Source organism: Symphalangus syndactylus, chromosome 23 (genome assembly GCF_028878055.3).
Source record: "Symphalangus syndactylus isolate Jambi chromosome 23, NHGRI_mSymSyn1-v2.1_pri, whole genome shotgun sequence".
Lineage (NCBI taxonomy): Eukaryota > Metazoa > Chordata > Mammalia > Primates > Hylobatidae > Symphalangus > Symphalangus syndactylus.
The window spans coordinates 35033278-35049335 of NC_072445.2; the positions used below are offsets into that span (position 1 = coordinate 35033278).

General features: G+C 42.3%; 1 pseudogene; it reads left to right on the plus strand.

The window, feature by feature from the left end:
* The first annotated feature begins 1491 nt into the window (after positions 1-1491).
* Positions 1492-2439, plus strand: LOC129472915 (small ribosomal subunit protein uS2-like; annotated as a pseudogene).
* Positions 2440-16058: the final 13619 nt, after the last annotated feature.

A 16058-nucleotide genomic window follows, 5' to 3' on the forward strand; every position in this document is an offset into this window, starting at 1 on the left:
GAGATCGCACCCCTCCAGCCTGGGCGACAAAGAGAGACTCCGTCTCAAAAAAAAAAAGAAAAAACTTAGGTCTTGGGTTTGGGAAGCAGTTATTTTTATTGCACGTCAAATCGACTTTCACAGGAAATGTACACAAAATATGTAATAGAAGACACCAGATAACTCCCCACTGTTCCCCAAACCAAAACATCTAGCTGAAGTAAAAATCTCAGAAGCATTGCCAAATAGCGTATTTAAATTCTTTGCCTTCTACATTTCCTCGATGAACTTCAGGGTTTTTTGTTCTTGAATCTTTAAATGAATTAATAATACTTCACACATCACTGTACCAAAGGTCCCAAAGGCAGGTGTGGCCAAAGGTGTGTGGATGAGGAATGGGACTAGATAAAGTTGCTTGAATTTCTAGAAAGAAACACTTGTTAAAGCGTCAGTAAAAATCATGGTATATCATTGTTCTGCACTTTCTTTTCTGTACAAATCGTGTGTTGGTGAATGCATCAAAATCAATACCGGTTTTCTTTGTCAAAGCCTTTGCATGCTACCTTTTGTGTTAGAAAATGATGTTTTAAATGTGAAGTTGAAATTCCAAATATAGCATCAAATTTCCTTCGTTTGAAAACACTAACAGCATGCTCCTCCTACTTCCTTAAGGAGCAGGAGAGGGAGCAGGGATGAATCACAAGTTCAGTTTTCTCTGAGACCCAAACCCAGGACAGAGATTTTAACCAGCTAAGTCACAGAGTCCCCTGGCAGGGCTATCCCCATCAGGTATGTTACGGTCATGCTGCTGTCTGAATTATTTCTGGACAAAGACAAACTGATAGACCTTCTTTCTCTTTGACCCTCATTTCCTTGACTCCTGATTGGCCCACAGAGTCGCCAAATCAGTGAAAAACAGCTAGGACCACCTTCCATTTGGCCAAGCATGGATTCTCAGGGCATCTTTTACCTCTTGCTGTTTATAACCCCACAGTATTTGGTGTGAAGCCCTCAACACATCTCTCAGGCAGCTATCAAAAACCATGAAAGACAAAATGTCCCTATGAAGCAGTGGAACTCTGGCCATTGTAATCCATGAGGAAATCCATATTTTGGACACCCCTTTCCAAGAAAAGGGAATAGCTAAGCCCTATGACCTCAAAGCTTCACCCACAAACAAACCTGGCCAACGTTAACTCACTTGGCTTCAGGTTGGAGCTCCAGTGTGTTTCTCTTTCTCCAGGTAGTCTCCACCCTATCACAGATTTCCTACACCATTGCACCAGGGCCCCTGAATTTTCACTGCTTCTGGCTGTCCACACAATTAGAAATGCTAGGAGGAGAGTACAAAAGAGCAGAACTCAGAAAGTTGTCTGGGGAAATCTAGATCCAGGTGGAAGAAGAAAGCAAGTCCCAAATGCAAACCTATGTGTGCATTTCCACGCTACCCACAGAGGGGTCCATACGGCTTTGTTCTGGATTCCCGTTGTAACTTGAAGGGAAACTTTCACAATGTCTGGAGCCCTTGATATCCTGCAAATGAAGGAGGAGGATGTCCTTAAGTTCCTTGCAGCAAGAACCCTCTTAGGAGGCACCATTCTTTACTTCCAAATGGAACAGTACATCTGTAAAAGGAAAACTGATGGCATGTACGTCAGAAATCTGAAGAGGACCTGAGAGAAGCTTCTGCTGGCAGCTCATGCCATTGTTGCCATTGAAAACCCTGCTGATGTCAGTGTTATATCCTCCAGGAATACTGGCCAGAGGGCCATGCTGAAGTTTGCTGCTGCCACTGGAGCCACTCCAGTTGCTTCACTCCTGGAAACTTCACTAACCAGATCCAAGCAGCCTTCCAGGAACCACAGCTTCTTGTGGTTACTGACCCCAGGGTTGATCACCAGCCTTTCACAGAGGCATCTTATGTTAACCTACCTACCATCGCTCTGTGTAACACAGATTCTCCTCTGCACTATGTGGACATTGCTATTCCATGCAACAACAAAGGAGCTCACTCAGTGGGTTTGATGTGGTGGATACTGGCCCCAGAAGATTGGCGCATACGTGGCACCATTTCCCATGAACACCCATGGGAGGTTATGCCTGATCCCTGCTTCTACAGAGATCCTGAAGAGATTGAAAAAGAAGAGAAGGCTGCTGCTGATAAGGCTGTGACCAAAGAGGAATTTCAGGGTGAATGGACTGCTCCAGCTCCTGAGTTCACTGCTACTCAGCCTGAGGTTGCAGACAGGTCTGAAGGCATGCAGTTGTCCTCTGTGCCTGCCCAGCAGTAATACTGAAGACTGGAGCACTCAACCTGCCACAGAAGACTGGTCTGCAGCTCACACTGCTCAGGCCACTGAATGGGTAGAAGCAACCACTGAATGATCTTAAGCTGTTCTTGCACAGGCTCTTAGACAACATGGAAATAAGGTTGATGGAAAATAAACATCAGTTTCTAAAAGGAAAGGAAGAAAAAAGAAAGAGAAAGAAAGAAAGAAAAAGAAAGAAGAACGAAAAGAAAAAGAAAGAGAAAGGAAGGAAGGAAGGAAGGAAGGAAGGAAGGAAGGAAGGAAGGAAGGAACGAAGGAGGGAAAAAGCAAAGAAAGAAAAGAAAAGAAAGGAAAAGAAAAGAAAAAAGAAAAGAAAAAGAGTAAAGAAAACCTAAGTGTATGCTGTCACAGTTAGTGCTCTAGCAAACTCTTCAGTGGATCATCATGATCAGGAAGCTCAGCATTGACTTTGTCTCAGGGAAGCTGCAGTTCCGTTCCTGAGACCTACAAAGAAACACATAGGAGGCATTTAAGTTTAAGTGACTTAAACTTATGTTACAGCCTCCTTACTCTTACCCCATGCTCCTGGAGAGATTCCGAAACCTCAACAATCACAATGCCACAAATAATAGACACTTTCCTCCTGTTGTTAAATTTTGGGGTGTCCAAATATGTCCACATAGATTTTAGGATATAATCCTAAACCTTTGCGTCTTCTCTTTTACTTTTAACTTTCGCTCTAATATTTTTCTTATTTGTGCAAAATCTGTATCTTCCTGAATATGTGAATAAATTATGTATCAACTTCTTGGTTCCTTCCCAACTTTTGTCTCCTGTCCCAACCCCCACTAGAATTAACTGAGTGAGGCTCAGTTGGGGCTGGAAAGTCACTGAGATGGGCGTTTAGAGGCAAGGCGACATTTATAACATAGCCAACCAGAAACAACCTCCAATAAGGAGTCAAAACGTTTTAGACTGGAATGCAGTGTTTCCTGAGCCTGAGGAGCTGCCCTGAGAACTTGACTGGTGCAGCCGTTTGTAACTTACAGCTCTATAGTGGACTGATAATCACCGGATAGGGGAAAGATGGGGATCTTTACAATTGAAAGGTCTCCCTCAGATGATTATCACCCAGGCTGGAGAACGCCAACCTAGAAAGTGAAGCTGCAGGAACTGTAGTGAGCTGAGTTCCGGGGGGAAATTTAGCTAGGAGGAAGCAGTGGAACCGAATCAACGGGAATGGGAGAAAGTGGAGGTGACGGTGACGAGAGATGGTGAAGAAAACGAGTGGGGAGATAGGAGGAGGCAGGTGGTTGCAGAAGAGGAAGGGACGAAGGAGAGAGCTTGAAGCCAGATCTTTACGGAGGCCTAAGATTTAGATGGCCCTGAAAGTGCCCACATCGCCAATGTCTCCTCGGCTCCTCTATAATGTTTTGTTTTGTTTTGAGACGGAGTGTCGCTCTGTCTCTCAGGCTGCAGTGCAGTGGCGGAATCTCGACTCACTGCAACCTCCGCCTCCCGAGTAGCTGGGATTACAGGCGAGCACCACCGCACCCAGCTAATTTTCCTATTTGTAATAGAGACAGGTCTTCACCGCGGTTTCAAGCTCCTGACCTCAGGTGATCTGCCCACCTCAGCCTCCCAATGCGCTAGGATTACAGGGGTGAGCCGCCGCGCCCGGCCCCTCGGCTCCTCTTTGGCTGTAGGAAACCAGAAGGTCTTTTCCTCCCAAGGGCGGTGAACTACAAGCTTCTGTTCCACAGGAAAACATAACCCTTTTTGTCCAAGACTGACACTGCTTTGAGAGTGACGAAGTGGCTTTTTCCATCTCTGAAAATAATTTTCTCAACTGTGGATTTTGAAAGCCTCAGAGTTTCACCAGAAGCATCTTTCTTTCGAACAAAATTCTAAACATTCCTTCTTTAGAGAAAGCTGGGATCACAGCGCTCCCATGACTAGTAATAGGACCCACTTTTTGCCGCCCAACCAAGATTCTGTGAGTGGTGGAAATGTAGGGGAGAATGAGAAAAGGAAAATGAGAAAGAAAATTTTCTCCAGAGTCTGTAGTCTGTCAGATATGGGTGGAGTGAGGGTGACAGGGAGGAGAGAAATCTAACGGATGTTTTCCAAGGGCGATTTTTTTTTCTTCTCTTTCTTTTTTTCTCCCCCTGACTTCTGACTTTTTTTTTTTTTTTGAGACGGAATCTTACTCTGTCGCCCAGGCTGGAGTGCAGTGGCGCGGTCTTGGCTCCCTGCAAGCTCCACCTCCCGGGTTCACACCATTCTCCTGCCTCAGCCTCCTGAGTAGCTGGGACTACAGGCGCCCGCCACCACGCCCGGCTAATTTTTTGTATTTTCAGTAGAGGCGGGGTTTCACCGTGTTAGCCAGGATGGTCTCCATCTCCTGACCTCGTGATCCACCCGCCTGGGCATCCCAAAGTGCTGGGATTACAGGCGTGAGCCACCTGACTTCTTTATAGTCATGAGAAAGGGCAGCAAAGGAGAACGAGTCTTCTATGGCCGGCATGACTGTTGCTTCACTGTCAGGGGATCTTGAATAAACAGCTTCTCTATTTCAGTAAATGACTATAAAGCTGTGCTGAAGCAGTCAGGTTGGGAGGCAGAAGGACTGTTAGGACCCATAGTACAAATGAATGAGTACCAAATGGCTTACCTTAGCTGTGAGTAGGAAAAACACAAGCTAGGGTATGCACAAAGAAAGAAGAAAAGACTGAAACAAAGTATTCAAGACTGAAACGAAATGTTCAAAGATATATAAGAAAACGTTTGTGGAGGGGCTGGGGATCGAACCCAGTGCCTCATGCATGCTGAGCATGCACTCTACCATGGAGCTACACCCCCACTTGGCGTTGACCTCTTTTACTGATTTATTATATACTGTTGTCTAAAGGTGAGGGCTTAGGACATGATAGGTTAAAGTCCGCTATGTTTAACTTCTGCTTCTGAAACTTCTGAATGGAAGCTTGTCTTGATGCTGTGTCAAGAGGAGAAAGGCATTCTGGACCGAAAGACCCTTGAATCCTCCCACAGCCATCATCTATTTCAAGGACTGCTTTTAGCCAACTGTCTGTGTCAGTTTCCGTCCACCTGGAGCAAAGTCCCAAGATTGAATCTTCTAGTATGTCTTCAGATTCTCTCCTTTTAAAAAAAAAAAAAAAACCTTCTCTGTCTATGAAGCTGCCAACACACACACACACACACACACACGCACACACCCACCCACACACACACGGTAGTGCCGGAGAGTACAAAGACTAGTTCTGTGAGTGCTGCAGAGGAAATGTAGATCCAGGTGAGGAGGTAAGACGTTAATGCACAAAAGTCAACTAAAAACGAATTTAAAACTTAAACTTAAGCCCCTAAACTGTAAAATTCCTTGAAGAAAACAGGGGGAAATCTTCTTGACATTGGTGTAGGCAATGATTTCTTGAGTACAACACCAAAAGCACAGGCAACAAAACCAAAAATGGACAAGTGAGACTACAGCCAACTAAAAATCTTCTTCACAGCAAAGAAAACAATCAACAGAGGAGAAACACAATCTATGGAATGGGTGAAAATATTTGCAAATCATTTATCTGATAAGGGGTTAATCTACAAAATAAGTTTTTTAAACTGCTACAAGTCAATAGCCAAACACACACACACAGACACACACACACAAACTTAAAATCCCAAATAACCTGATTTTAAAATGAGCACTTGAATAGACATATCTCCAAAGAAGACATACAGATAGCCACTAGATATGTGAAGAGATAATCTTAATATCACCAATCATCAGGGAAATGCAAATCAAAACCACAATAGATACCACTTAACACCTATTAGGATGTCTATTATTTAAAAAAAAAAAAAAACTCGAAAGCTAAGTGTTAGCAAAGATGTGGAGAAATTGGAACCCTTCTACACTGTTGGTATGTAAAATGATGCCACCGCTATGGACAATAGTATGGAGTTTCCTCAAAAGATAAAAATAGAATTACCATATGATCCAGCAATCCCATTTCTGGGTATATGTCCCAAAAAAATCGAAACTAGAATCTCAGAGAAACATATGCACTCCCATGTTCACTGCAGCATTATTCACAATAACCAAGGAAACAACACAAATGTCCATTGACAGAGTGAACAAAGAAAATATGGTATATACATACAATGGAATATTATTCAGCCTTTTATAAAAAAGAAATTCTGCCATTTGCACCAACACGAATGATTAACCTGGAGAACATTATGGTAAGTTAAATAAGCCAGTCACAGAAGGACAAATATTTCATGATTCCACTTGTATGAAGTATCTAAAATAGTCAAACTCATAAAAGCAGAGAACAGAATAGTGATTGTCAGGGACCAGTGGCAGAGAGAAATGGGAAGTTGTTGCTCGGTGAGTTAAAATGTTAGTTATGAAACATGAATAAGTTCTAGAGATCTATTGCACACCATAGTGCCTTCAGTTGACAATACTATAATGTATACTTAAAAATTTGTTAAAAAGATAACTCTCACGTTTAAGTCTTCTTCCCACCCATGCACATGAAAGAACACAAAGAAACTTGTGGAGTTAATAAATGTGTTTATTACCCTGATTGTGGAAATAGCATTATAAATGTATGCATGTGTCCTCACTCATAAATTGCTTCCATTCAACATGTGTAGGGGTTTTGCATATATCAAGTGTACTTCAATAAAGTTGTTAACAACTCCTGAAAAACAATCAAACAAGCAAAGAGAAGAGGTTAATTTGCAACACTTGACAAAAACAAAGAGTGGCAAACGTGACAGTTTTGCACACGCTTGCGTCCAACATCTGGGCTTAGAAATGTGGCAGCGGCTTCATCGGCGACTCTATAGCTCTGGTTTTTTCGTTTTTTATTTTTTATAGAGACCAGATGGGGGGAAGGGGAGGGTCGGTCTTCTCACTATGTTGTCCAGGCTGGTCTTGAACTCCTGGGCTTAAGAGATCCTCCCGCCTCGGCCTCCCAAAGTGCTCAGATTACAGGTGTTTCCTGCCAAGCCTGGCTAGCTCTGGTTTTAAAGACAACACAAAAGAAGCCGAAGGCAGAGGACCCTTTCAGAGTAAATTTTTTTGAGCAAGGAGGAAAGCACAAAGAAAGCTGGGTTCAACCTACGAAAAAATGTCGGCCTTTGTGAAACCCTCCTTACACCCGCACAAGTGAGAAAATTTGATCAGTCCCTGAAGTGCAGAAAGTAGACTCTTCCCATCTTTAGCTAAAATGTGGTGCGACTGTTTAATCCAGATACGAATTTTGGAGAACACTGTAAACCCGGCAGGGGCATAAGGGAGAGTACGGGGAAGTTTATCCCTAATCTACAGGTTATGTTCTTACTATACGAGAAAGGCAAGTGGCTGGGAACTGAAATGAGCTGAGGAGTGGACGGAAGCTGAGGAGTGGCTTTGAGAAGGAAGGAAGGGCTCTTGGCACCGGAAGGGATGAAACTGGGTGGAGGGGAGAAGCAGCAACGGAGAAGAAGGCAGAAGAAAAATCGGGGATGCGTCTTTAAAGACGGATGGTATTGGGGAAAGTGTGGAGGAAGAAAGCAGCCAAGCGCCGCGTCTCTTCCAAGCTTTCTCTAGGCCCTGGGGAAGAGAGAAGTCTCTAGGTGAGTGGTTTCAAAGTGTAGATCCCACAAAAGGATACGACTCATTGTTGCTCAACATTCTGTGACTCTGAGAGTGCCTCACTGCGCTCTCCGTTGCAGGAAACAGGCTGAGCATTTTCGAGGGCGTGTGGTTGAGTATTCGTGGAGCAGTAGCCCCTGGTATTGGAGGTTTGGGGAAGGTGACGTTGTATCAGTTCTCAGGTGGGAGCAGCCTGCAGCTTTGATACAGGCAGCAACAGTTTTGTTTGTGCTTCTTTTTGTTTGTTTATTTTGGCGTGTTTGGGTTTAAAATACAAGAGAAAGAATGAGGAAGAAAGGTCAAGCAGTGACTGAACGTTTTGGGCTAGAGTGGATACCCACTAAAACCGTCGTACTTCTGGCTAGTTCAGCTGGAAATGCATCAGGCCATTCATCCGGAAATTTAGGAATCACTATCCTGTTCTGATGTAGATACTTTCCATTTTCTCATGCTTCTTTTTTATTCATACTCAACAGGCTACTGAACCCAGCTTTCTCCTGGAGCAACCCGGAGAGTATTTGCGGTGCATTTTGCTACTTATATTCTCTCTTGTCTTAGCAGGTTTCTGAAAAGCAAGATTTGAAAGGGCAAAGTCGGATTTGCAGAGAGCTATTCATTCAAGACTCTTCCCTGCCGTACTGTCAAATGGACGAACAAAACACTGATTTAAGGTATGAGGAGGATTGCACAGTGTTGAGAGTGCAAAAAGTGTCAAGTCAAAACATAGACATATTTTGCTCATAATGCAGATAAATTATTTTGGTAGACATAAATTTTATTTTTTTTGTGTTATTTTATTTAAGTATTTATTTTGAGACGGACTCTCGCTCTGTCACCCAGGCTGGAGTACAGTGGCACGATCTCGGCTCACTGCAACCTCCGCCTCCCTGCATCAAGCGATTCTACTGCCTCAACCTCCCAAGTAGCTGGGATTACAGGCCTCCGCCACTAAGCCTGGCTAATTTTTGTATTTTTAGTAGAGACAGAGTTTCACCATGTAAGTCGAGCTGGTCTCAAACTCCTGAACCCAGGTGATCCACCCGCCTCGGTTTCCCAAAGTGCTGGGATTACAGGTGTGAGCCACCGTGCCTGGCCATAAATTTATTAATATAAAAAATTATTGGTCAGGAGAAGTGGCTCACACCTCAAATCCCAGCACTTTGGGAGGCCAAAGCAGGAGGATCAATTGAGTTCAGGAGTTGGGAGACCAGCCTGGCTAACAGGGTGAGAGCCTGTCTCTACCACCACTTGTGGTCCCAGGTACACCAGAGGCTGAGGCAGGAGGATTGCTTGGGCCTAGGAGTTTGAGGCTGCAGTACCCATGCTTGCAGTACCACTTCACTCCAGCCTGGGTGACAGGGTGAGAGGTCAATTCAAAAAATAAATAAAATAGACTTTAAAAAAATTATTGAAGGGAGAGCCAGAGTGACTCACGCCTGTAATCCTAGCATTTTGGGAGACCAAGACAGGAGAACTGAGTCCAGGAGTTTGTGCTCAAGTAATAACAATACTATCAGCACTCAATCTTGGTATCTTAAAACTTGACATTTAAATGAAATTTTAATTTGAGTCAATTAAGAATAGAATATTCCATTTTTGCGTAATTAACCATGAATTCACAGCAACAAATTGGAATTTATTTTATTTTTATTATTATTTTTTGAGACAGTGTCTCACTCTGTCACCCAGGCTGGGGTGCAGTGGCCTGATCTCAGCTCACTGCAACCTCCACCTCCTGGGTTCAAGTGATTCTCCTGTCTCAGCTTCCTGAGCAGCTGGGATTACAGGCGCATGCCACCACACCCAGCTAATTCTTGTGTTTTTAGTAGAGAAGGGGTTTTACCATGTTGGCCGGGCTGCTCTTGACCTCCTGACCCCTGGTGATCCACCCATCTCGGCCTCCCAAAATGCTGGGATTACAGGTGTGAGCCACCATGCCTGGGCCAAATTGGAATTTAGCACCCACATTTATCTTAACTCAGTAGTTCCTAAGTGAAAGAGATTTGTAAGGCCGGGCACGGTGGCTCATGCCTGTAATCCCAGCACTTTGGGAGGCCGAGGTGGGAGGATCACGAAGTCAGGAGATCGAGAACATCCTGGCCAACATGGTGAAACCCCGTCTCTATTAAAATTACAAAAAAATTAGCTGGGTGTGGTGGCATGCACCTGTAGTCCCAGCTACTCAGGAGGCTAAGTAGGAGAATCGCTTGAATCCAGGAGGCGGAGGTTGCAGTGAGCTGAGATCACAGTTCACACCATTGCACTCCAGCCTGGGCGACAGAGCAAGACATTTCAAAAAAAAAAAAAAAATAGAGCTTTGTTTGTATGTCAACCTAGGAACAATTCACACCCGTCGCTACTTTGTACCACCCAAAAGGCTGATTTATGTGAATTTAATTTCACTTCAGAATTAAACTCCTATGCATATCCTGTCTTTTTGTTTTGTTTCTTGTTTTGTTTGTTTGCCAAGAGACTGCATTTCTGTTTGTAGTTCACCCCTGCTCAAGCAAGACATACATTCAGTTTTGTTTTTTCAGATGTGAGTAAATGCCACTTTTCCTCAGCAATATATGGGTCCTGTGAGATTTCTTAGAGGGCCCTGGCTCATTTTGCTGATAGGGTTGCCACACTCTTACTATGATAATAGTGCATTCTTTGAGTACTTGGTTTTTAAATTCTGGACATCCTTCAAAACCATGAGCTTGAGTGAGTGTCCCAACCACATGAGTTCCAGGTTGTTGTAACTGAGCCTTTATCACTACATTTTGGTGAAAGTTTTTCCTACTAGGATTTGGATTTGTGACCTTCAGATTTTTGTGGAAATTTATTAACAAGGTTTGACTCTGGAGTTTTGAGAGCCCAAAGAAAGTTTTGGATAGAAACTTCCTTTTCTTGGTAATATACTCTCCTTGATTGTGACTTCTTCCTCTTTTTCTTCTTCTCTTTCTCCTTCACCTTCTCCTCCTCGTTCTCCTCCTTGTTTCTGCTTTTATTAACCAAGGTCTGGAACTATTTTATTTTTCTGTTCACGGTTTTATTTAAGATTGTATGAGAGTAATAAAGAAATCATAGAAATCAGAGAAAATGGCATAGGCCCTGTAAGTTATCATCATCTTTAACGTGGATATTAACCAGTACAAGAACCCTGTTAGAGTTGCATTTGCTTTCTAGGGCAAAATCTTTGCTCTAAGTTTTTTTTAAATACATGACTGTGTATCTTTTTAAAAAATCATTTTTATTTTATAAATAGAGTATAATTGTCAAACAGTCTTAGACTTACAGAAAAATCTAGAAGATTTTAGAGTTCCCATATACCCTGCACCTAATACTCCTACTATTACGAGAGTCCTTACTATTAAGATGGTACTTTTCTGCCAGGTGCGGTGGCTCACGCCTGTAATCCCAGCACTTTGGGACGTCAAGGCGGGCAGACCACTTGAGGTCAGGAGTTCGAGACCAGCCTGGCCAACATGGTGAAACCCCTTCTCTATTAAAAATACAAAAATTAGTTGGGCGTGGTGGCCTGTGCCTGTAATTCTAGCTACTCGGGAGGCTGAGGTAGGAGAATCGCTTGAACCCGGGAGGCGGAGATTGCAGTGAGCAGAGATTGTGCCACTGCACTCCAGCCTGGGAGACAGAGTGACACTCAGAAAAAAAAAAAAAAAATGCCAGGTGCGGTGGTTCAGGCCTGTAATCCCAGCACTTTGGGAGGCTGAGGTGGGCGGATCACCTGAGGTCAGAAGTTTGAGACCAATCTGGCCAATATGATGAAACCCCGTCTCTACTAAAAAAATTACAAAAATTAGCCAGTTGTTACGGCGGGCGCCTGTAATCCCAGCTACTTGGGAGGCTGAGGCAGGAGAATTGCTTGACCCCAAGAGGCCGAGTTTTCAGTGAGCCAAAATCGTGCCACTGCACTCCTGCCTGGGTGACAGAGCAAGACTCTGTCTAAAAGAAAAAAAAAAAAAAAAGGTACTTTTGTGTGTGTTTGTTAAATTCATGAAACAGGTAGGACAAGACCATAAATTGGAAAAACCAAGCCCATTCCAAATTATGAATGCCTCCAGTAGTACCTATGCCAGGGACAAAGTGCACTTTAATAGTCAGTACACAGGTTGCTCACTGGGTTGGGTTCTTGCCTTTTGTCAACATTCTCTTCATTTCAAGTTTCCAAAGGTTTTTTTTTTTTAACCAGCTTGTAGAAAGCTCAAGGAAACATGCAGAAAATGAAGATGTTTCCTGACAATAGAGCAAGGACACGACCACGAGGGGACTTGAACCCTTAATCTTCTGATCTGGAATCAGACGCTTTATCCATTGGGCCACACACAAATGCTGGTTTTCAATCATGAATACGGAAGTGCAGTGAGGAAACGATGAGCTTCTGTTTTCAAACCTTTAACTTCGTAATTGGAGATTTAACAACTTGAAGAGGGGCGGGGAGAGGCCGGGGAGGACGCATCCAGGAGGAATAAAACTCCATCTAAAATTCCTAATAGCAATTCTTTAGAATTATAAACTACGAGATGATCAAAAGTGACACCTTTGCCTTCTTTGAAGGCTCTCTTCTCTAAGTTACCATAAATTGATGGTACCATAAATTGATTACCATAATAATGATGATGCAAGTTCGGGTACAGAAATATGAGCCAAGAACCCAAGTCTGCAATGAAGGAGTGGACATGACAGCATAAGAGGGAGCATCGTTGTTTGATACATTTTGACCTTTTCCATCTTAAAGATACGATGGTGCTTCCCCCAGGGAGAAAAGCCTGTAAGCTCAAACAAGAGCTCCCCCGGAACAAAAAACACTGGAGACAGTAAGAGGTGGGAGATAGGGAGGGGGACAAGGATTGAAAAACTGCCTGTTGGGTATTATGCTCACCACTTGGGTGACAGGTTCATTCGTACCCCAGACATCAGCAACACGCAATACACCCTTGTCCCAAACCTGCACTGTACTACCTGAATCTAAAATAAAAGTTGAAATAATAAAAAAAAGCTCCCCCTTGTCAGAAAAGCCCCAAGTATTTTGCCTAAAGGTTGCTTGCTCTAAGTTCACCTTTGGATTGATCCACAAACCATCCAGGGTGATTTTTTGTGACCCTTTCCCCAGCTATGTCCCGTGTATTGATAGGGTAGCAAAGATAAAAAAAAAAAAAAAAAAAGAAGTTTTAAAGTAAACCAACTGAAGATTCCCCCAGTTTTTGCATCATTCTGGCTTCGTGGAAATGAAGAGTTATAGGGAAGAAACTATTTCACTTTTCCAGTGCCCAGTCCTATCTCCTTTTCACAGAGGGATGCATCTCTCAGCCCTAAACTTCTCCTGGATCCTTTGTACACCATTTTCTCCAGCTTTCTCCAGTCAAAACTCAAGAATTGTTTTAGGCCATATTTTGGATGATATATCCCATGTACACTAATTTATCAAGTAACGACCCATGTTTGAGACCACCGAACGCTAGTTCTGGGGCTGGACTAGATGGGTCTGGGTAGATCAAGGAAATGTCTTCTACTGTTCCCTATGAAACTGATTTAGGTAGGTCAGTTTCTTTCTCGGAGAGTGTCCTATGAGGAGCATTAGATTGAATAATGGTTTCTGGTGTGATCCAGTTTGGGAAGGCTAATTGCTCTAATCAATGCTGAAGAATCCAACTCCACTTTGGGCAAGATGCCCCATCAGGACTTTTGTTCCAACAGACTCAAACTTATTCAGGTGTTTTGAGATTGTTCTCAGTTTTGGTTCCTCACCTTCTCACTTGTGGATTTTGTGCCCAAAGAATAGCAATACAAAATCTCAAAATCTAAAAAATTTAAATAAACGGGCATTTTTTGTTCAGTCTGGAGGAGCAAAAGTTAACTGGCAGACATAGGCAGCAGTTAGTAAAGTTGGCACAGTTAGTAAGGTTGGCAGACTGAGCAAAACCATTGAAATTTATTTATTTATTGTTATATTTATTTATTTATTTTTACCCACTCTTTGCGGAGCAGGGCTACCCTATACAAAGTATGTCCAAAGTAGCCTGAAATTTCTTTCTTCAGGAGGATGCTAAAAAGGATTGGCACTGAGATTTGAAAGAATAATACTAAGAAGCTATTAAATTGTATAAAATGTTTGTTTATACCAGTGATACCATTTCCTCTCCAAATTTCAATATTTTCTCTGGTGACTTTTGATTTTTATCTGAAGTGTTCCAGCAAGATTCCTTTAAACATTTTAAATATTTCTAACAAATGTATTTTGTGAGGAATCCAAGAGAGATTTGAAAGCATGACATTCTTAATCTCTCTATATCAGTCTATCTAGATAATTTCACTGAGGAAATGGATGGAGGAGGGTGTCTGTAGATAAAGACTTCTATAATTGAGCTTTGAAAAAAATAGCATTTATTTATTTATTTAGATAAAACCAGACAACCTGCCAAGCCCTGAATCAAATTGGGGGATGTATTAGACTTTTAGACAAAGAATCTCCCAATGTAACTACTTTAGCCATTTTACAAAAACCCGTAATGCATGACCCTAATAATCTTCTTAACTTTAGAATTTGGAAAACTCAGCATTTCCTGTGAGGTGTGATCCAGTGTACAACAAACGTTCACTCTCACACACAGAAAGAACTAAGGTTTGCAGCCCCTTATGGTTTGGTTATTAACCTGATGTGTGTGTGTGTGTGTGTGTGTTGGGGGTGGGGGCTACTGTGAAAGGAAAGGATAAAGAAAACTCAGCAAATAAAGGTTTTCTACTCATATATCTATTTGCAATTCTTTTGTCTATGTGTCTTTTAAAAGAAGACATACAAATGGCAAATAGATGTATGAAAAGGTGCTCAACACCATTGATCATCAAATAAATGCAAATCAAAACTAAAATGAAATACTATTTCACCCTAGTTAAAATGACTTTCATTCAAAAGACAGGCAAGGATGTGGAGGAAGGGGAACCCTAGTACACTCTTGGTGGGAACGTAAGTTAGTACAACTGCTGTGGAGAACAGTATGGAGGTTCCTCAGAAAAATAAAAATATTACCATATATTCCAGCAATGCCCTTGCTAGGCATGTACCCAAAAGAAAGGAAATTTGTATATCAAAAAATATCTACACCCTCATCTTTATTGCAGCACTATTCACAATAGCCAAGATTGGGAAGTATCCTAAGTGCCCATCAACAGATAAATGAATAAAGTAAATGTGGTATGTATACACAACGGGGTACTACTCAGCCATGAAAAGAATGAGATCTGGTCATTTGCAAAGTGGATGGAACTATGTTCTGTGCGGGAAGCGAAAGGGGGGAGAAGAAAAGACACACACACAATACCTTTAAGGATAAATAACTTTTATCCCACGTAAATGGCAATGCAGATATAATAAACAAATGATATAATAAGCAAATTGCAATGGGAATGGGAGAAGGGAAATATACATACATATATATATATATATATACACACACACACTCACCAGACTATGAAAGATTCATCACCAGACCGGGAAGCAACAGCCCGGGTTCCAGAGTCGGCCACTCGTCTGTCCACAGAGGAAGAGAGGTCTCATGAAGCTTTGGTGCAGTCTGGGACCCTAGCTCCTTTTGTAACAAGTTGTTTGGCATGAGGCCCAGTTACGAGGGCCCTTCGAGACTGGGCTCAAGGAACATGAAAAGGTCAGCTTTTTTTGCGATTGTCTGTTGTTTTTCAATAACTAACATATAGGAATAGATTGAAATAGAGATTTCTCCGCAACAGTACTGGATGAACACCTCAAGGGGCTCATACAACATGTTCCAGTATTTGGTGACCATTGTTTGTGTCCATGTTCAACTGAGTTCAAATTTAATATGTAACTTTTCCTTCACAAACTAGAGGACATTATGTTATGTAAAAGTCTATGCATGTTAAGGACATGCACAGAAAGTAAAACTTCACATATTCTCTCTCATTTGTGGAAGCCAAAAATAAAAAAATTGAACTCATGGAGACAGAGAGTAGAATGATGGTTACCAGAGCTGGAAAGGGCCTTGGAGGGGGCAGTGAGATGGTTAATGGATACAAAAATAGAGTTAGCATGAACAAGATCTATCATTGATAGCACAACAGGGTGATTACAGTCAACAAAAATTTATTGTACCTTTAAAAATAACTTA